Below are 20,939 nucleotides of genomic sequence, written 5' to 3'. Positions count from 1 at the left end.
CTCTGAGGGGATTTGGGCCTTTTTCCCTTGGCCTGTGTTTTTTATCTTTCCTTTGTGTTTTAAAGTGAGTTTTCCCAGTTTGTGAGGGGAATGTGCCTGAATTTCAACCCTCAAAGAGGCAAAAATGATAAAAATAACAAAAAACTGGTTTTTTTTACCAATTTCATTGATCAGAATTGTGAAGTTTTGTTTCAGCCCCTCTGAGGTGACCGCGCTGCTTCAGCCACAGCCCAGCAAAATAATTTCTATTTCCAAACAAAGCAGAAAACAAATGAATCTCTCAGGATTAAAGTTCTCAGGATCCCCTCCCTCATCCCTTTATCTCCTCATTTCCCTGGAAAAATTGTGCCAATATTCCCCTCATCCCCTAAAAACCGGGAAAAGGATAAGAGAGAGGGGGGTGAAAAAAATTAAAAAAAAAAAAATAAAAAAAGGGGGGGAATTTCCCCCTTGAGGAATTCTCTCCCTACAAAATAAATAACAAACCCACCCAAGCGCAGCCTGGCTGCATTTTCCTCACCGGGAACCGAAGTTAAAAATTATTCAGAGTGAAAATTCCTGGCCTGTGAAGCGAAGGCTCCGACTGTACCAGGCGAAGATTTCCACCAGCGCTCCCTGGCTGGGCCAAGGCCGAGATAACAGAGCAGGAAGAAATCCCCATTCCCAGATTCCATCGGCAGCTCCCATTCCCACCTCCTCTTCCTTCACTTTTCTTCATTTTCCCTCTTTTTTTTCCCCTCATTTTCCCTCTTTTTTTCCCTCATTTCCCCTCTTTCTTCCTCCATTTGGGATGAGGATTCGGCCTCTTCTCCTCCTTGTCTTGCCAGAGGCGCCACAAGTAAGTGTTGGACTTTATCCTCTCCTAAGGAAGGATTTTTATTTTTTAATTTATTTTTTCTTGAAGGATTCTTGCATTGGGATCTTTTTTAGGGTGTTTTTCCAGGATCAAAATTCCTGGATTTTGCAGCACTGGGGGTGAATTATAACAGGGAAAACTCCTGAGGTGTTAATTTGGGATAAAGTGATTAAAAGTGATTAAAAGTGATTAAAAAAGGGATTTCCCACAAGTAAGTGTTGGACTTTATTCTCCTCAGGAAGGATTTTTATTTTTATATTTATTTATTCCTGAAGGATTCTTGCTTTAGGATCTTTTTTTAGGGTGTTTTTCCTGGATTTTGCAGCATTGGGGGTGAATTATAACAGGGAAAATTCTTGAGGTGTTGATTTGGGAGAAAGCGATTAAAAGAGATTAAAAGAGGGATTTCCCACAAGTAAATGTTGGACTTTATCCTCTCCTAAGGAAGGATTTTTATTTTTTATTTATTTTATTTTTTCCTGAAGGATTCTTGCATTGGGATCTTTTTTTAGGGTGTTTTTCCTGGATTTTGCAGCATTGGGGGTGAATTATAACAGGGAAAATCTCTTGCTGTGTTGATTTGGGACAAAGTGATTAAAAAGTGATTAAAAGAGGGATTTCCCCACAAGTAAGTTTTGGACTTTATCCTCTCCTCAGGAAGGATTTTTATTTTTTAATTTACTTTTTCCTAAAAGATTCTTGCATTAGGATCTTTTTTTAGGGTGTTTTTCCTGGATTTTGCAGCATTGGGGGTGAATTATAACAGGGAAAACTCCTGAGGTGTTGATTTGGGATAAAGTGATTAAAAGTGATTAAAAGTGATTAAAAAAGGGATTTCCCACAAGTAAGTGTTGAACTTTATTCTCCTCAGGAAGGATTTTTATTTTTTTATTTATTTATTCCTGAAGGATTCTTGCTTTAGGATCTTTTTTTAGGGTGTTTTTCCTGGATTTTGCAGCACTGGGGGTGAATTATAACAGGGAAAATTCTTGAGGTGTTGATTTGGGATAAAGTGATTAAAAGTGATTAAAAGAGGGATTTCCCACAAGTAAGTGTTGGACTTTATCCTCTCCTGAGGAATTATTTTTTATTTTTTTAATTTTTTATTTATTTTATTTTTTCCTGAAGGATTCTTGCATTAGGATCTTTTTTAGGGTGTTTTTCCAGGATCAAAATTCCTGGATTTTGCAGCACTGGGGGTGAATTATAACAGGGAAAACTCCTGAGGTGTTGATTTGGGAGAAAGTGATTAAAAGTGATTAAAAGAGATTAAAAAAGGGATTTCCACAAGTAAGTTTTGGACTTTATCCTCTCCTCAGGAAGGATTTTTATTTTTTAATTTACTTTTTCCTAAAAGATTATTGCATTAGGATCTTTTTTTAGGGTGTTTTTCCTGGATTTTGCAGCATTGGGGGTGAATTATAACAGGGAAAACTCTTGAGGTGTTGATTTGGGACAAAGTGATTAAAAGTGATTAAAAGTGATTCAAAGATATTAAAAGAGAGAATTCCCAGTTTTCTGGTGATTCCTGAAAATTCCCAGCCATGGATGCAGTTGTTTGGGAGGCAGGAAGGGAATTCCTATTGGAAAATTAAAGGATTTGGATTTATTGAATTTTTGGGATTGCTTTGAATGCAGCTTGTGCTGAAAGGGCTAAAAAACCTGGGTTGAAAATTAATAATAAATAAATAAATAAATAAAATTAAAATTAAAACTAAAAATAAAAATAATAAAAATAATAAAAATAATAACAATAATAAAAATAATTAATAGTAATAGTAATAGTAATAGTAATAGTAATAGTAATAGTAATAGTAATAGTAATAGTAATAATAATAATAATAATAATAATAATAATAATAATAATAATAATAATAATAGTGGGGTCTGGCAGTATTGATATCCCTAGAATCATCCAAAAAATTATCCCTAAAATCCTCTAGAGTTTCCCTAAAATCATCCAAAAATCCCTAAAATTCCCCCCAAAATCCCTCAAATCCTCATCCTGCCCCCTGTTTTTTCCCCAGCTCAATCCCCTGGAATTCACTGGAAAAGGAATCCAGGCTGGAATTTCTGATCTATTCCAGAGGAAAAAAAAAAAATCCTGATTTTTCCATATTTTTCACATCAGTTTCAGAAGAAAAAAGGAGAAAAAAAAAAAAATCTGGATTTTTCTCTATTTTTCTGATTTGTTTCAGAGGAAAAGGGAGGAAAATCTGGATTATTTTTTGCCATATTTTTCTGATCTTTTCCAAAGGAAAAAAAAAGAAATCCAAATTTTCTACATTTTTCTACATGTTTTAGAGGAAAAAACCCGATTTTTCCATATTTTTAGATCTGTTTCAGGGGAAAAAAATCCAGATTTTTCCATATTTTTGGATCTGTTTCAGGGGGAAAAAAAAATCCAGATTTTTCCATCTTTTCCTGCTATTTCCACCCCACATTCCTGACGTTCCTCTGGGATTCTGATCCCACAAAAACCCCACTCCCATCTCCAGAATATTTTTGGATTTCTAAAAATTTACTTCTATTCTCTAATTTATTTATCCCAACACCTGGAAAATTAGATTATTTTGAAAAATTTTTGATAAAACATGGACGTGCCCCGATAATTCCCAAAATTCTCCTTTCCCTGGGATATTTGGGATGTGAAGCACAAAGGGTTGGGATTTTTTTTTTATTATTATTATTTCTTTCCTTTTTTTTTTTTTTTTTCTTTTGTTTGATCTCAATGACTCAAACTTGGGGCAAATCCAAGTCAAACAAAAGGTGTGGGCACAGAGTTAACTCCTGAATGGCTGGGGGAAATTTGGGGAGCAGGAAGGAGTCAAAAATCCCTAAAATCATCCTAAAAAATCCTGGAAATCATCCTAAAAAATCCTGGAAATCATCCTAAAAAATTCTGGAAATCATCCTAAAAAATCCTGGAAATCATCCTAAAAAAAATTCCTGGAAATCATCCTAAAAAAAATCCTGAAATCATCCTAAAATCATCCTGGAAATCATCCCCAAAAATCCCTGAAATCATCCTTAAAAAATCCCTGAAATCATCCTAAAAAATCCTGGAAATCATCCTAAAAAATCCCTAAAATCATCCTAAAAAATCCCTAAAATTATCCTAAAAAATCCCTGAAATCATCCTAAAAAATTCTGGAAATCATCCCAAAAAAATTCCTGAAATCATCCTAAAATCATCCTGGAAATCATCCTAAAAAAATCCCTGAAATCATCCTAAAAAAATCCCTGAAATCATCCTAAAAAAAAATCCTGGAAATCATCCCCAAAAATCCCTGAAATCATCCTAAAAAATCCCTAAAATCATCCTAAAAAAATCCCTGAAATCATCCTAAAAAATCCCTAAAATTATTCTAAAAAATCCCTGAAATCATCCTAAAAAAATCTCTGAAATCATCCTAAAAAATCCTGGAAATCATCCCAAAAAAATTCCTGAAATCATCCCCAAAAATCTCTGAAATCATCCTAAAAATTCCCTGAAATCATCCTAAAAAATCTCTGAAATCATCCTAAAAAAACCTCTGAAATCATCCTTTAAAAATCCCTAAAATCATCCTTAAAAAATCCCTGAAATCATCCTAAAAAATCCTGGAAATCATCCTGAAAAATCCCTAAAATCATCCTAAAAAATCCCTGAAATTATTCTAAAAAATCCCTGAAATCATCCTAAAAAATCCCTAAAATCATCCTAAAAAATCCTGGAAATCATCCCAAAAAATCCCTGAAATCATCCTAAAAAATCCCTAAAATTATTCTAAAAAATCCCTGAAATCATCCCAAAAAATCCCTGAAATCATCCCAAAAAATCCCTAAAATCATCCTAAAAAATCCCTAAAATTATTCTAAAAAATCCCTGAAATCATCCTAAAAAAATCTCTGAAATCATCCTAAAAAATCCCTGAAATCATCCTAAAAAATTCTGGAAATCATCCCAAAAAAATTCCTGAAATCATCCTAAAATCATCCTGAAATCATCCTAAAAAAATCCCTGAAATCATCCTAAAAAATCCCTAAAATCAACCTAAAAAATCCTGGAAATCATCCTAAAAAATCCCTAAAATCATCCTAAAAAATCCCTAAAATTATTCTAAAAAATCCCTGAAATCATCCTAAAAAAAATCTCTGAAATCATCCTAAAAAATCCCTAAAATTATCCTAAAAAATCCCTGAAATCATCCTAAAAAATTCTGGAAATCATCCCAAAAAATCCTGGAAATCATCCTAAAAAATCCCTGAAATCATCCTAAAAAATCCCTAAAATCATCCTAAAAAAATCCCTGAAATCATCCTAAAAAATCCCTAAAATTATTCTAAAAATTCCCTGAAATCATCCTAAAAAATCCCTGAAATTATCCTAAAAAATCCCTGAAATTATCCTAAAAAATCCCTGAAATCATCCTAAAAAATCCCTGAAATTATCCTAAAAAATCCCTGAAATCATCCTAAAAAAAATCTCTGAAATCATCCTAAAAAATCCCTGAAATCATCCCAAAAAAATTCCTGAAATCATCCTAAAGTCATCCTGGAAATCATCCCAAAAAATCCTGGAAATCATCCTAAAAAATCCCTGAAATCATCCTAAAAAAAATCCTGGAAATCATCCCCAAAAATCCCTGAAATCATCCTAAAAAATCCCTAAAATCATCCTAAAAAAATCCCTGAAATCATCCTAAAAAATCCCTAAAATTATTCTAAAAAATCCCTGAAATCATCCTAAAAAAAATCTCTGAAATCATCCTAAAAAATCCCTAAAATCCTCCCCAAAAATCCCTAAAATTCTCCACAAAAAATCCCTAAAAATAAAAAATCTCTGAAATCATCCAGAGGTTCCCTAAAATTTGGAATATTCAAACGATCCCAGGGAAATAATGGGATAAATCCATGAGGAAATTCCCAGATATTTGTTGGGAATATTTCAATGATCCCAGGGAAATAATGGGATAAATTCTTGTGGTGTTTAAAGAAAAAAAAAATAAATTAAAAAATGAAGAGAATGAAAAACCCTCTGGAATTGTGGTGGTGTCACATCAGTGTCACAGTGATGTCACATCAATCCAGTGATGTCACATCAATGTCACAGTGATGTCACAGTGATGTCACAGTGATGTCACAGCTTGGGGACACTGAGGAGACGCAGGTCCATGTCACAGCGATGTCACATCAGTGTCACAGCAATGTCACAGCAATGTCACAGTGATGTCACAGTGATGTCACAGTGATGTCACAAAGGTGCTAAACCTGGGGGACTCTGAGGAGGGACAGGCAGGTGTCACATCAGTGTGACATCAGTGTCACACCAGTGTCACACCAGTGTCACATTGGTGTCACATCAGTGTGACATCAGTGTCACACCAGTGTCACATCGGTGTGACATCAGTGTGACATCAGTGTCACAGCAGTGTGACATCAGTGTCACAGCAGTGTGACATCAGTGTGACATCAGTGTCACAACAATGTCATATCAGTGTCACACCAGTGTCACATCGGTGTCACATCAGTGTCACAACAATGTCACATCAGTGTCACACCAGTGTCACATCAGTGTCACCCCGCTGTCACAGCAGTGTCACATCAATGTCACCTCGCTGTCACAGTGGTGTCACAGCAGTGTCATAGCAGTGTGACATCAGTGTGACATCAGTGCTACATTGGTGTCACATCAGTGTCCCAACAGGCCCGTGTCACTCAAGTGTCACCTCGGTGTCACAAGGGGTCACTCCGGTGTCACAGCCCTGTCACAGCAGTGTCACTGCGGTGTCACAACAGCCCCGTGTCGCTCTGGTGTCACTCGGTGTCACACGGTGTCCCCGCGCTGTCCCTCTGGTGTCACCTCGGTGTCACTCGGTGTCCCCGCGCTGTCCCTCTGGTGTCACTCGGTGTCACACGGTGTCCCCACGCTGTCCCTCTGGTGTCACACGGTGTCACTCGCTGTCCCTCTGGTGTCACACGGTGTCACCCCGGTGTCACTCGCTGTCCCCGCGCTGTCCCTCTGGTGTCACCCCGGTGTCACTCGCTGCCCCTCTGGTGTCACTCGGTGTCACACGGTGTCCCCACGCTGTCCCTCTGGTGTCACCCCGGTGTCACTCGCTGTCCCTCTGGTGTCACTCGCTGTCCCCGCGCTGTCCCCGCGCTGTCCCCGCGCTGTCCCCGCGCTGTCCCCGCCGTGCCTGGCACTCCGGGCGCGCCCTGCCCCGATAAACCGCGGGACAGCCGGGAGGGGACAGGGAGGGGACAGGGAGGGGACAGGGAGGGGACACCCCCAGGGCTCAGTGCCACCCCGAACTGATCCATCCCCAGCTCCCAAATCCCAGAAAAGGATTTTTCGGGGATTTTTTTCTTTTTTCTGAGGTCGTGACCTCCCTTTTTTTTTTTGTTCTTTTTTTTTTTTTCTTTTTTTTTCTTTTTTTTTTTTTTTTTTTTTCTTCTTTCTTTTCTTTTTTTTTGGTTTATTTTTGCAGCTGAGTCACCAAACCGGCGCCGGGTGTTTCCTGCTGCCAAGGGCCCAGCCCAGCTCCCGGCCTGGCCCTGGGGCTTTCCACCCCAAATCTGGGAGGATTCAGGGGAAAAAAAAAATTAAAAATAAAAAATTGGGGTCTAAAATTTCCCACCCCAAATCCAGGAAAAAAAAATTCTGACAATTCCAGCCCAAATTTGCTCAGTTCTTTCCAATCCAGGATGGTTTAAACTGGGAATTCTCAGGGATATCCCAAAGAATTCCAATAATTCTGGCCCAAATTTGTCCAATTCTTCTCAATCCGGGATATTTTGGGAAATAAATTGGGAATTCTCAGGGATATCCAGCCCTGTTTTGGGGCAGGAATGAAAAATTCCCGAATTTTTCCAAGGAGTTTGATCTGAATTTCCCTTTAACACAACCCCAAAAAAATACAGGATGAATTCTCCACCCTCAATTCCACAAATCCCAGAAATATCAAATATGGAATTGATGCAAATTCTGACCTGCAGGGATTCATTGCTTCCTTCCACATCCCAAAAAAAAAATAAAAAAAATCCCAAATCCGAGCTCTGAGCTGCAGCTGGAATTCGCTGCCGTGAGGAAATCTTGGAATTTGCATCAATTCCATTTTTAATGAGGTGAAACACGACCCGGGCCCCTCTTTTCCCTAAAATCCTTTGGGATTTGCATGGAAAATTCCCAATATTTGTTTGCAGCCAGGTGTGCCCCGATCCCCTTTAATCCCACATTGAAATGGGGATGGAAATTCAGGGAAAGGAGCTGAATCCCTCAGGAAAATTAATTCCCCAGCCCAAGAGATTTCTGGGATTTGTGGAATTGGGGGTGGAGAATTCATCCTGTATTTTTTTGGGGTTGTGTTAAAGGGAAATTCAGATCAAACTCCTTGGAAAAATTCGGGAATTTTTCATTCCTGCCCCAAAACAGAACTGGATATCCCTGAGAATTCCCAGTTTATTTCCCAAAATATCCTGGATTGGGAAGAATTGGACAAATTTGGGCCAGAATTATTGGAATTCTTTGGGATATCCCTGAAAATTCCTGATTTATTTCCCAAAATATCCTGGATTGGGAAGAATTGGGCAAATTTTAACAGGAATTGTCAGAATTCTTTGGGATATCCCTGAGAATTCCTGATTTATTTCCCAAAATATCCTGGATTGGGAAGAATTGGACAAAATTTAACAGGAATTGTCAGAATTCTTCGGGATATCCCTGAAAATTCCTGATTTATTTCCCAAAATATCCTGGATTGGGAAGGAATTGAGGAAATTTGGGCTGGAATTGTCAGAATTCTTTGGGATATCCCTGAAAATTCCTGATTTATTTCCCAAAATATCCTGGATTGGGAAGAATTGGACAAATTTTAACAGGAATTGTCAGAATTCTTTGGGATATCCCTGAGAATTCCTGATTTATTTCCCAAAATATCCTGGATTGGGAAGAATTGGGCAAAATTTAACTGGAATTGTCAGAATTCTTTGGGATATCCCTAAAAATTCCTGATTTATTTCCCAAAATATCCTGGATTGGGAAGGAATTGGAATTAAAAATTACAATTTCCTGATTGAAATTATGATTTTAGGATCAAAAACCATCCCGTGATTTGATGATGAAAAGGACGGTTTTAGGATTAAAACCATCCAATGGTTTTAGGATTAAAATGACGAATTTATGATTAAAATGATGATGTTATGACCAAAATGATGATTTTAGGGTCAAAACGATGATTTTAGGATTAAAACTGCCCCGATAATTTTATGCTTAAAATTATTATTGAATTGTTGCAGAAAGTTGAATTTTTAACCATTTCCTCCCTGATTTGGGGTTTTCCAGAAGTTTTGGGGTTGGATATTTGGGAATTTGTGGATTTCTGACTCTTTGGGAGAGGAAGAGAAGTTGCTCGGTCCTACCTGGATTTTCGTTCCTTTTATTGACTAAATCTCCAATTGGGCTGCAGAAATTCGAATTTTTAACCATTTCCTCCCTCATTTAGGGTTTTCCAGGGATTTTGGGGTTGGATATTTGGGAATTTGTGGCTTTTTTACTCTTTGGTGCTCGGTCCTACCAGGATTTACATTTATTTTATTGACTAAATCTCCAACTGGGCTGCAGAAATTTGAATTTTTAACCATTTCCTCCCTGATTTAGGGTTTTCCAGAGGTTTTGGGGTTGGATATTTGGGAATTTGTGGCTTTTTTACCCTTTGGTTGAGGAAGAGAAGTTGCTAAGTCCTACCTGGATTTACATTTATTTTATTGCCTAAATCTCCAACTGGGCTGCAGAAATTTGAATTTTTAACCCATTTCCTCCCTGATTTGGGATTTTCCAGAAAATATTTGGGAATTTCACCGTGGGGCCGTGGATTTTCACCATTTGAGAGAAGAAGAGAAGGTGCTCGGTGCTACCTGGATTTTATCTTCCTTTTATTGATTTAATATCAAACCCTTGGAACTGGGCTGCAGAAATTTGAATTTTTAACCATTTCCTCCCTCATTTAGGGTTTTCCAGAGGTTTTGGGGTTGGATATTTGGGAATTTGTGGATTTATTTGGGAGAGGAAGAGAAGTTGCTCGGTCCTACCTGGATTTTCGTTCCTTTTATTGACTTAACCTCCAATTGGGCTGCAGAAATTTGAATTTTTAACCATTTCCTCCCTGATTTGGGGTTTTCCAGAGGTTTTGGGGTTGGATATTTGGGAATTTGTGGCTTTTTTACCCTTTGGTTGAGGAAGAGAAGTTGCTCGGTCCTACCTGGATTTTCGTTCCTTTTATTGACTAAGTCTCCAATTGGGCTGCAGAAATTTGAATTTTTAACCCATTTCCTCCCTGATTTGGGATTTTCCAGAAAATATTTGGGAATTTCACCATGGGGCCGTGGATTTTCCACCCTTTGAGAGAGTAAGGCAAACTGCTGGGTGCCACCTGGATTTACATTCCTTTTATTGACTTGACCTCCAATTGGGCTGCAGAAATTCGGATTTTTAACCATTTCCTCCCTGATTTGGGAGTTTCCAGGGAATATTTGGGAATTTCACTGTGGGGCCGTGGATTTTTCACCCTTTGAGAAAAGAAGAGAAGGTGCTCGGTGCTACCTGGATTTTATCTTCCTTTTATTAATTTAATATCAAACCCTTTGAACTGGGCTGCAGAAATTTGAATTTTTAACCATTTCCTCCCTCATTTAGGGTTTTCCAGAGGTTTTGGGGTTGGATATTTGGGAATTTGTGGATTTATTTGGGAGAGGAAGAGAAGTTGCTCGGTCCTACCTGGATTTTCGTTCCTTTTATTGACTTAACCTCCAATTGGGCTGCAGAAATTCGAATTTTTAACCCATTTCCTCCCTGATTTGGGATTTTCCAGAAAATATTTGGGAATTTCCCTGTGGGGCCGTGGATTTTCCACCCTTTGAGAGAGTAAGGCAAACTGCTGGGTGCCACCTGGATTTACATTCCTTTTATTGACTTAACCTCCAATTGGGCTGCAGAAATTCGGATTTTTAACCATTTCCTTCCCGATTTGGGGATCTTCCAAGAGGATATTTGGGGATTTCACTGTGGGGACGTGGATTTTTTTTTTTTTTTTTTTTGCCTTCCTGGGTTTGGTGTTCGGGGAAGGGAAGGAGGGAGGGAAGGAGGGAGGGAAGGAGGGAGGGAAGGAACTCCCGGAGCTCTCCCGGTGACTCAGCGGCTCCCGGCTCCGGTTCCTGCTCCGTTGGCGCCGCTCCAGCTGGAAATCGCCGCTGGATTTGCTCTGTCACGCGAGGCCAGGGCAGGGATTCGGGAGAAATCTTTAACTGAGGTGTTGGAGAGGCCCTGGGGTGGAATTCCCAAAAAAAAAAAAAAAAAAAAAAAAAAAAAAGCCAAGTCTTTGTGGCTGGATCAGAAATTTGGGAAAATTCTTTCTTGGGACACTGCTAAATCCATGGAATTCCCAAAGAAGCCATGGGAGGTCCAACCGTGGATTCCACGGATCAGAAAATCAGGAAAAATCCTTTCTTGGGACGCTGAGAAATGCCCAGAATGGAATTCCCAGAGAATCCTTGGCTGCCCCAGCCCTTGTGCCTGTTTGGATCAGAAATTTGGGGAAATTCCTTCTATGGGACACTGCTAAATCCATGAGATGGAATTCCCAGAGAAGCCATGGGATTCCACGGATCAGAAATTTGGGATAAATCCTTCTTGGGATGATGGAGATGCCCTGGGATGGAATTCCCAGAGAATCCTTGGCTGTTCCAGCCCTTGTGCCTGTTTGGATCAGAAATTTGGGAGAAATTCTTCCTTGGGACACTGAGAAATCCATGGAATTTCCAAAGAAGCCGTGGCTGACCCAGCTCTGGATTCCTTGGATCAGAAATTTGGGAAAAATCCTTCCTTGGGATGAAATTGGAATTTTTTGAGGGGGAAGTTCTGGCTGGAAATCAGAATTTTATGCAAATTTGTTCTGCTCAAACTCTGCGTTTTGTGTCTGGGCAGCTCTGGGCAAGGAAATCCCAAAATAAAATAATCCCAGTGGTTCTTTTGGGGGGTGAAATTTAGGAATTTTCCCCTCATGATCCCACTGAATCCCAAGCTGATCCCAAAGGATGAAATTTAGCATTTTTCATGGATCACAAAGGATGAAATTTAGGAATTTTCCTCTCATGATCCCACTGAATCCCAAGGATGAAATTTAGGAATTTTCATTGATCACAAAGGATGAAATTTAGGATTTTTCATTGATCACAAAGGATGAAATTTAGGATTTTTTTTGCTTCCCTCAACTACTCCAGGAGGAAACAAAGGCCAGGAATGACCTGGAAAACTCAGAAGAGTCTGAAAAAAACAAATTTGGATTAAATTTGGGGGTTTTGCTCCACTCCAAGTGTTCCAGGGGGAAACAAAGGCCAGGAATGACCTGGAAAATCCAGGATGGGCTGAAAAAAACCCCAAATTTGGGATTAAATCTGTGTTTTTGCTCCACTCCAGGTGTTCCAGGAGGAGACAAAGGCAGGGAATGGGAAGGGCTGAAAACCACTCTGGGATTAAATTTGGTTTTTTGCTTCACTCAACTGCTCCAGGAGGAAACAAAGGCCAGGAATGACCTGGAAGCCAACCTGGAATTAATTTGGTTTTTTTGCTCCAATCAGCTGCTCCAGGAGGAAACAAAGGCCAGGAATGACCTGGAAAATCCGGGATGGGCTGAAAACCAATCTGGGAAACCAATCCCTGAGCTCATTCTGGCTCTTGGCTTTAGATGTGAAATCTTCCTGCTCTGTTGTAAACCTTTGTTCCTTTTATTTATTTTTTTTTATCCTCTTTTATTTTTTTTTTTTTTCCTTTTTCTTTTCACTCCCCTTTGTCCTGCAGGTGCTGCTGGGGTGGGACAGGGCAGGGAGGAGCAGCAGGAAGGGCTGGAATTAATTCCTGGGAAGGAGGGGACGAGCCCTGGGTCTCTAAATCTCTTTATTTAAATCCTGTGCTGAGCCCAAGGGTTTAAATTTTTTTTTTTTTTTTTTTGCATTCTGTGTGTTGATTCTGAGGGGGTTTTAAGCTGGGTTCCCTAAATTCTGTGTTGATTCCAAGGATTTTTAAGCTGCCTTCTCAAAATTTGGAGCCCAAGGTCTCAAGGAAGGTTTTTTAAATTGGATTATCAAAATTCTGTGCTGAATTTGACTCGAATTTCCAAAATTCTGAGACCAGGACCCCAAGGAAGGTTTTTTCCCAAAATTCTGTAGTGAATCCAAGGATACAAGGAAGGGTTTTTAAGCTGGATTCTCCAAATTCTGAGCCCAAGGTCTCAATGAAGGGTTTTAAGTTAGAATCTTAAAATTTTGTGGTGTTGATTCCAAGGGTTTGTAACTTGAATTCTCAAAATTCTGAGTCCAGGATCCCAGGGAAGGGTTTTAAAATTGGATTCTCAAAATGTTGAGGTCAGGATCCCAAGGAAGGGTTTTAAATTTGGATTCTCAAAATGTTGAGTTCAGGATCCCAAGGAAGTGTTTTAAAATTTTATTCCAAAATTTTGAGTTCAGGATCCCAAGGAAGGGTTTTAAAATTGGATTCTCAAAATGTTGAGTTCAGGATTCCAAGGAAGGGATTTGAAATTGGATTCTCACAATTCTGAGTTCTCAAGGAAGTTTTTTATAATTTTAATCTCCAAATTCTGAGCCCAAGGTCTCAATGAAGGGTTTAAGTTAGAATCTTAAAATTTTGTGGTGTTGATTCCAAGGGTTTGTAACTTGAATTCTCAAAATTCTGAGTCCAGGATCCCAAGGAAGGGTTTTAAAATTGGATTCTCAAAATGTTGAGGTCAGGATCCCAAGGAAGGGTTTTAAAATTGGATTCTCAAAATGTTGAGTTCAGGATTCCAAGGAAGTGTTTTGAAATTGGATTCTCACAATTCTGAGTTCTCAAGGAAGGTTTTTATAATTTTATTCTCAAAATTCTGAGCCCAAGGTCTCAATGAAGGGTTTTAAGTTAGATTCTCAAAATTTTATGGTGTCGATTCCAAGGGTTTTTAACTTGAATTCTCAAAATGTTGAGTTCAGGATCCCAAGGAAGTGTTTTAAAATTTTATTCCAAAATTTTGAGTTCAGGATCTCAAGGAAGTGTTTTAAAATTGGATTCTCACAATTCTGAGGTCTCAAGGAAGGTCTTTATAATTTTATTCTCCAAATTCTGAGTCTAAGGTCTCAAGAGGGGTTTTAAAATTGGATTCTCAAAATTCTAAGGTCCCAAGGAAGTGTTTTAAAATTGGATTCTCAAAATGTTGAGTTCAGGATTCTAAGGAAGGGTTTTGAAATTGGATTCTCACAATTCTAAGGTTTCAAGGAAGGTTTTTATAATTGGATTCTCAAAATTCTGAGGTCCCAAGAAAGTGTTTTAAAATTGGATTCTCAAAGTTCAAAGTCTAAGGCCTCAAGGACACGTTTTAAAATTGGATTCTCTAATTTTAAAATTGGATTCTCCAAATTCTGAGTCCAAGGTCTCAAGGACAATTTTCAAACTGGATTTTCAAAACTCTGTGCTGAACCCCAGGATCCAGGGAAGGATTTTAAGCTGGATTCTCTAAACCCCAAACTGAGGAAAATCCTGAACAATCCTGATTTGAGCCGGGTTTTGTTCAGAACCAGGAGTTAAGCTGAGTTTAAGGGCTCTGGTTTCGCTGTGTCTGCTTTGTTTGGAACGGGGATTTGTGATAACGACCCCACAAATCCCCCGGGGCTGATTAACGGGATCCCGATTCCCTCCTGGGAATCCTTCCCGAGCTTTGGGATCCATCTCCCCTTTCACTTGTGCAAACACAGCTGCAGTCAGAGAAAATGATAAAATTATGGAATATTTGGGGTTATTGCAAAGATTTTGAGGGTTTTTCTCAGAGATTTTAAGGGTTTTTTCCCAAAGATTTAAAATTTTTTTCTCAAAGCTTTTGTGGCTTTTTCCACAGTTTTTGTGGGGTTTTTTCCACAGTTTTTGTGGGTTTTTTTCCAATGTTTTTGAGGTTTTTCTCCAAAAATGTTAAGGTTTTTCCAAAGATTTTGAGGTGTCTTTGAAAGATTTTAAGTTTTAATATTTAGGATCATCACTAAATGGGAATGTTCTCTGGGATTGATGGAGAATATTTGAGATTATCCTCCAATGGGAATTTTCTATGGGAAAGTTGTCCAGGATTTGTGGGGTAAAGAATATTTGGGATTATTCTCCAAATGGGAATTTTCTATGGGAATGTTCTTTGGGAATGTTCTCCAGGGCTGGTGGGGGAGAGAATATTTGGGATTATCTCCAAATGGGAATTTTCAGTGGGAATGATGAGGTAGATAATATTTTAGACTATCATCCAATGGGAATGTTCTTTGGGAATGTTCTCTGGGATTGATGGGGTGGAGAATATTTGGGATTATCCTCCAATGGGAATTTTCTATGGGAATATTCTTTGGGAATGTTCTCTGGGAATGTTCTGTGGGATTTGTAGGGTAGGGAATATTTGGGATTATCCCCAAATGGGAATGTTCTTTAGGAACATTCTCCAGGATTTGTGGGGTAGGGAAGATTTGGGATTATCACCAAACGAGGATTTTCTGTGGGAATGTTCTTTGGGAATATCCTTTGGGAATGTTCTCTGGGAATGTTCTATGGGATTTGTGGGGTAGGGAATATTTGGGATTATCCCCAAATGGGAATTTTCTTTAGGAATGTTCCCCAGGATTTGTGGGGTAGAGAATATTTGGGATTATCCTCCAATGGGAATTTTCTATGGGAATATTCTTTGGGAATGTTCTCTGGGAATGTTCTGTGGGATTTGTAGGGTAGGGAATATTTGGGATTATCACCAAATGGGAATTTTCTGTGGGAATGTTCTTTGGGAATATCCTTTGGGAATGTTCTCTGGGAATGTGCTGTGGGATTTGTGGGGTAGGGAATATTTGGGATTATCCCCAAATGGGAATGTTCTTTAGGAATGTTCTCCAGGATTTGTGGGGTAGAGAATATTTGGGATTATCCTCCAATGGGAATGTTCTTTGGGAATGTTCTCTGGGAATGTTCTTGGGATTTGTGGGGTAGGGAATATTTGGGATTATCCCCAAACGAGGATTTTCTGTGGGAATGTTCTCTGGGAATATTCCCTGGGAATGTTCTGCCCGTGCCACCAAAGGGCTCCCCAGCCACACAAACACAAACCCACAAATTCCAGGCCCAAATTCCCGAAAATCCCGTGGATTTGGCCCGTTCCAGGTGCAGATTGGTGCCTGGAAGCAGAGCTGGGGAGGAGGGAGCAGCTCAGGAGCTCTGGAGCTGCACAAACCCCTGGGACCAGCCCGAGCTCCCCGAGGGTCTGGGAGGAAAAGTTGGGTCCTGTGGGAATCCAGAGCCAATTAAGGAGATAATTGGAGCCAGGAGCTCCTTCATAACAAGGAGAAAACTTTTGGTGTTTTTGTTTGATTTTCTCGGAGCCAAGGGGGAATTTTCCGACAAGGTCTTCGAAAGGGGATGGTTCCCGATTTTTAAAGGATTTTTGAAAAGCCACAGTTCTGATTTTTAGCAATCCTTTTTAATATTTTTTTTTTTCTTTTAAATGCTCCTATCTTAAATGCTTTTATTTTTGATGTTTTTATTTTAAGTGGGGAGAGCTCAGACTCCCTTCCAGGGCCTAAAGGGACTCCAGGAGAGGGACTGGGACAAGGAACAGGACACACAAATGGGTTTGGGCTGATCAAGGTCAGGTTTAGAAGGAAATTGGGAGGAAATTGTTCCTTGTGAGGGTGGATTTGGCAAAACTTATGGGTTGTAGGATGAGGGGAAGATCTCAGAGGTCCAGCCAGGAGAGGAGAAGGATTTGGGGAGAGCTCAGAGCCCTTCCAGGACCTGAAGGGGCTCCAGGAGAGGGATTTGGGACAAGGAATGGAAGAACAGGGACACACAAACGGGTTTGGGCTGATCAAGGTCAGGTTTAAATGGGAAATTGGGAGGAAATTGAGGGTGGTGAGTCCTTGGAAATCCCTGGAAGTGTCCAAGCCCTGGAGCACCCCGTGATCAGGGAAGCCCCAAAACCTGATCTGACCCATCCAGGGTCTCATCCAGGGAATGGCTCTGGGCGGAATGAGGGCGGGATTCGATGGGAGACTGGGAGGAAATTGTTCCTTGAGAGGGTGGATTTGCCAAAGCTTAGGGGGTGCAGGAGGAGAGGAAGGTCCAGGGAGGTCCAGCCTGGAGATGGGAGAGCTCAGAGCCCTTCCAGGGCCTGAAGGGGCTCCAGGAGAGGGACTGGGACAAGGAACAGGACACACAAACGGGTTTGGGTTTATCCAGGTCAGGTTTAAATGGGAAACTGGGAGGAAATTGTTCCTTGAGAGGGTGGATTTGCCAAAGCTTAGGGGGTGTAGGATCCAGGGGGGTCCAACCTGGAGAGAAGAAAGGTTTGGGAGAGTTTAGAGCCATTCCAAGACCTAAAAGGGCTCCAGAAGAGGGATTGGAACAAGGAACAGGACACACAAATGGGTTTGGGTTGGTCAAGGTCAGGTTTAAATCAGAAACTGGGAGGAAATTGTTCCTTGTGAAGGTGGTGGGACCTTGGGGTGGATTTGGCAAAAGGGGGATTCAGGAGGAGGAAAGGAGCTCAGAGCCCTTCCAGGGCCTAAAGGGGCTCCAGGAGAGGGACTGGGACAAGGAACAGGACACACAAACGGGTTTGGGCTGATCAAGGTCAGGTTCAAATGGGAAACTGGGAGGAAATTGTTCCTTGTGGGGGCAGATTTGACAAAGCTTAGGGGGCTGTGGGAGGAGGGGGAGAGTTTAGAGCCCTTCCAGGACCTAAAGAGGCTCCAGGAAAGGGATTTGGGACGGGACATGGAATGAATTTGAGCTGAACAAGGCCAGGTTTAGATGGAATTTTGGGAGGAAATTGTTCCTTGTGAGGGTGGTGAGATTTAGCAAGGCTTAGGGGTGTTTGGGAAGAGGGGGAGGGTTTAGAGCCCTTCCAGGACCTAAAGGGGCTCCAGGAAAGGGACTGGGACAGGACACAGGGAATTTAGGATTTGGACTGATCAAGGTCAGGTTTAAATGGGAAAGTGAGAGGAAATTGAGGGTGGTGAGGCCTCAGAAATCCCTGGAAGTGCCCAAACCCATCCTGAAGCACCCAGCGATCACAAAAACCCCAAAAACCCGGCCTGACCCTAAATCCCCCACAGCTCCCCCTCCGCCCTGCGGCCACAGCCCAGCCTTTGTTAGGCCTGGCCCAGCCCTGGCGGCTCCCAAGGCCAGGACACACCTGTTGGGGCCGGGATTGGCCGCGCCAGGAATGCACCTGCGCGGGGAGGGGTGAAGGGCTCCATGTAAGACGAGCCTTGGCCTCGCTCCCCATCCCTGCTCAACTCCGGCTCCAGCACGCAGCTCCTCCGACGCTCCGCGCAGGCCGAGCCCTTCCCGGCCTTTTTTTGGTTTTTTTTTTATTTTTCCTTTTTATTTTCCCTTCCTTTTAATCTCGGTTTTATTTTGTTTAGCAGCCTAACGAGGTGCGGCCGTGTTGTTTTTTCCAGGTCTCAGCTCTGTTTTTGCCGCCCTGCCAAATCCAAGGTCGCGGAAGAGGAAAACTTCTCCCGGCTTCTCCTTCCCCACCTGGATCTGAGCTGAGCTTTAGGAGAAGCTCCCAGCACTGAATTTTTCTCCTGGATTTCCTGGTAAGATCCAAACTATCCAGGTACAGCGGGGAGGGAAAAAGAAAATTTTTAAAAAAAGGGATTTAGGGAGCGCAAAATCCACTTCTTGACGGCTTTTCCCAACTTTTCCATGGATATTTCCATGGATGTTCCCTCTCTCCAGTTCACTTTCTCCAGGATTCCGCCCTCTTTTCTCTTCCTCCTTCTCCCCCCAGGTGGATTCGAGAGGGTTTTGTTGGACAGATCAGGTTTTGTGTGTGCTGGGGGAGGGGAGGCCAGTGCATGAATCCAAACGTTCATTTTACAACCAGTCCAACCAGTCAGGGCAGCTCCCGGCACATCCAAGGGCTTGGAGAAGGAGGGAGTCAGAGGGGGAGAAGCTGCTCCCAGCCAGGGGCCGCAGGAAGAAAAAGGAGAAAAAAGAGAGTTTGGCAAATTTCGTTAAAATCCGATTAAAATCGGAATAAAATCGATAGAAACGAGCGTAGCGTTGAGCGGTTCTTCCAATTTATGGATTTAAGGGAGGATTTCCCAGTTTTTGAGTAAAGTGAGGGTTTGAAATCTGAGTTTGCTTCTTGCTTTGAGAAAAAAAAAACAAAAAGGAATATTGGGAAAATCGGATTAAAATCGGAATAAAATCGATAGAAACGAGCGTAGTGTTGAAGGGTTCTTCCAATTTATGGATTTAAAGGAGGATTTCCCAGTTTTTGAGTAAAGTGAGGATTTGAAATTCGAGTTTGCTGCTGTATCTGAAAAAAAAAAAAGGAATATTTGGATTAATATCCAAATAAAGTTGATAGAAAACGAGCATGAAATTGACAGGAGTTCTTTCAGTAATTCTGGATTTTGGGATATTTGGATTTAAGGGAGGATCTCCCATTTTTGAGTAAAGTGAGGGTTTGAAATCTGAGTTTGCTGCTTGCTTTGAGAAAAAAAAAAAAAAAAAAGGAATATTGGGAAAATCGGATTAAAATCGGAATAAAATTGATAGAAACGAGCGTAGTGTTGAAGGGTTCTTCCAATTTATGGATTTAAAGGAGGATTTCCCAGTTTTTGAGTAAAGTGAGGATTTGAAATTCGAGTTTGCTGCTGTATCTGAAAAAAAAAAAAAGGAATATTTGGATTAATATCCAAATAAAGTTGATAGAAAACGAGCATGAAATTGACAGGAGTTCTTTCAGTAATTCTGGATTTTGGAACATTTGGATTTAAGGGAGGATCTCTCATTTTTGAGTAAAGTGAGGGTTTGAAATCTGAGTTTGCTTCTTGCTTTGAGAAAAAAAAAAAAAAGGAATATTGGGAAAATCGGATTAAAATCGGAATAAAATCGATAGAAACGAGCGTAGGGTTGAAGGGTTCTTCCAATTTATGGATTTAAGGGAGGATTTCCCAGTTTTTGAGTAAAGTGAGGATTTGAAATTCGAGTTTGCTGCTGTATCTGAAAAAAAAAAAAAGGAATATTTGGATTAATAACCAAATAAAGTTGATAGAAAACGAGCATGAAATTGACAGGAGTTCTTTCAGTAATTCTGGATTTTGGAACATTTGGATTTAAGGGAGGATCTCCCATTTTTGAGTAAAGTGAGGATTTGAAATCTGAGTTTGCTGCTTGCTTTGAGGAAAAAAAAAGGAATATTGGGAAAATCTGATTAAAATCAGAATAAAATCGATAGAAATGAGCGTAGGGTTGAAGGGTTCTTCCAATTTATGGATTTAAGGGAGAATTTCCCAGTTTTTGAGTAAAGAGAGGATTTGAAATCCAAGTTTACTGCTGGCTCTGAAATAAAATAAAGAATATTGGGAAAATCTAATTAAAATCAGAATAAAATCGATAGAAACAAGAGTAGCATTGAAGGGGCTTCTTCCAATATTTCTGGATTTTGGAATATTTGGATTTAAAGGAGGATTTCCCAGTTTTTGAGGAAAGTGAGGATTTGAATTCTGAATTTGCTGCTGGCTCTGAAAAAATAAAAGGAATATTTGGATTAAAATCCACATAAAATCGATATAAAATGAGCATGAAATTGAAAGGGGTTCTTCCAAAAATTCTGGATTTTGGAATATTTGGTTTTAAGGGAGGATTTCCCAGTTTTACACTAAAAGGGAAGTTTTGAAATCTGAACTTGCTGCTGGCTCTGAAATAAAAAAATAATATTGGGAAATCGGATTAAAATCCGAATAAAATCGATAGAAACGAGCGTAACATTGAAAGTGTTTCTCCAATATTTCTGGATTTTGGAATATTTGGATTTAAGGGAGGATTTCCCAGTTTTGGGAGTAAAAGTGAGGATTTGAAATCCGAGTTTGCTGCTGGCACTGAAAAAAAAATTGGATTAAAATCCTAATAAAATTGATATAAAATCTATATAAAACGAGCATGAAATCGACAGGGATTCTTCCCATATTTCTGGATTTTGGAATATTTGGATTTAAGGGTGGATTTCCCAGTTTTTGAGTTAAA

General features: G+C 40.2%; 1 long non-coding RNA gene across 4 annotated transcripts; it reads left to right on the top strand.

Moving 5' to 3' along the window:
- The first annotated feature begins 571 nt into the window (after positions 1–571).
- Positions 572–20,651, top strand: LOC130261782 (uncharacterized). 4 transcript variants are annotated; one of them, XR_008842026.1, is made up of 3 exons: positions 572–838; positions 18,359–19,833; positions 19,991–20,651. It is a non-coding gene; the product is annotated as an uncharacterized LOC130261782 (long non-coding RNA). The 4 variants fall into 4 exon arrangements; XR_008842029.1 differs by lacking the exon at positions 572–838 and adding an exon at positions 17,991–18,259; XR_008842028.1 differs by lacking the exon at positions 572–838 and having other exon boundaries at positions 18,268–19,144; positions 19,301–19,833.
- The last annotated feature ends 288 nt before the right edge of the window (positions 20,652–20,939 follow it).

Source organism: Oenanthe melanoleuca, chromosome 21, assembly GCF_029582105.1.
Source record: "Oenanthe melanoleuca isolate GR-GAL-2019-014 chromosome 21, OMel1.0, whole genome shotgun sequence".
Taxonomy (NCBI): Eukaryota; Metazoa; Chordata; class Aves; order Passeriformes; family Muscicapidae; genus Oenanthe; species Oenanthe melanoleuca.
The sequence above is the reverse complement of the archived record's forward strand: the minus strand, read 5'-3'. Positions and strand labels throughout refer to the sequence as shown.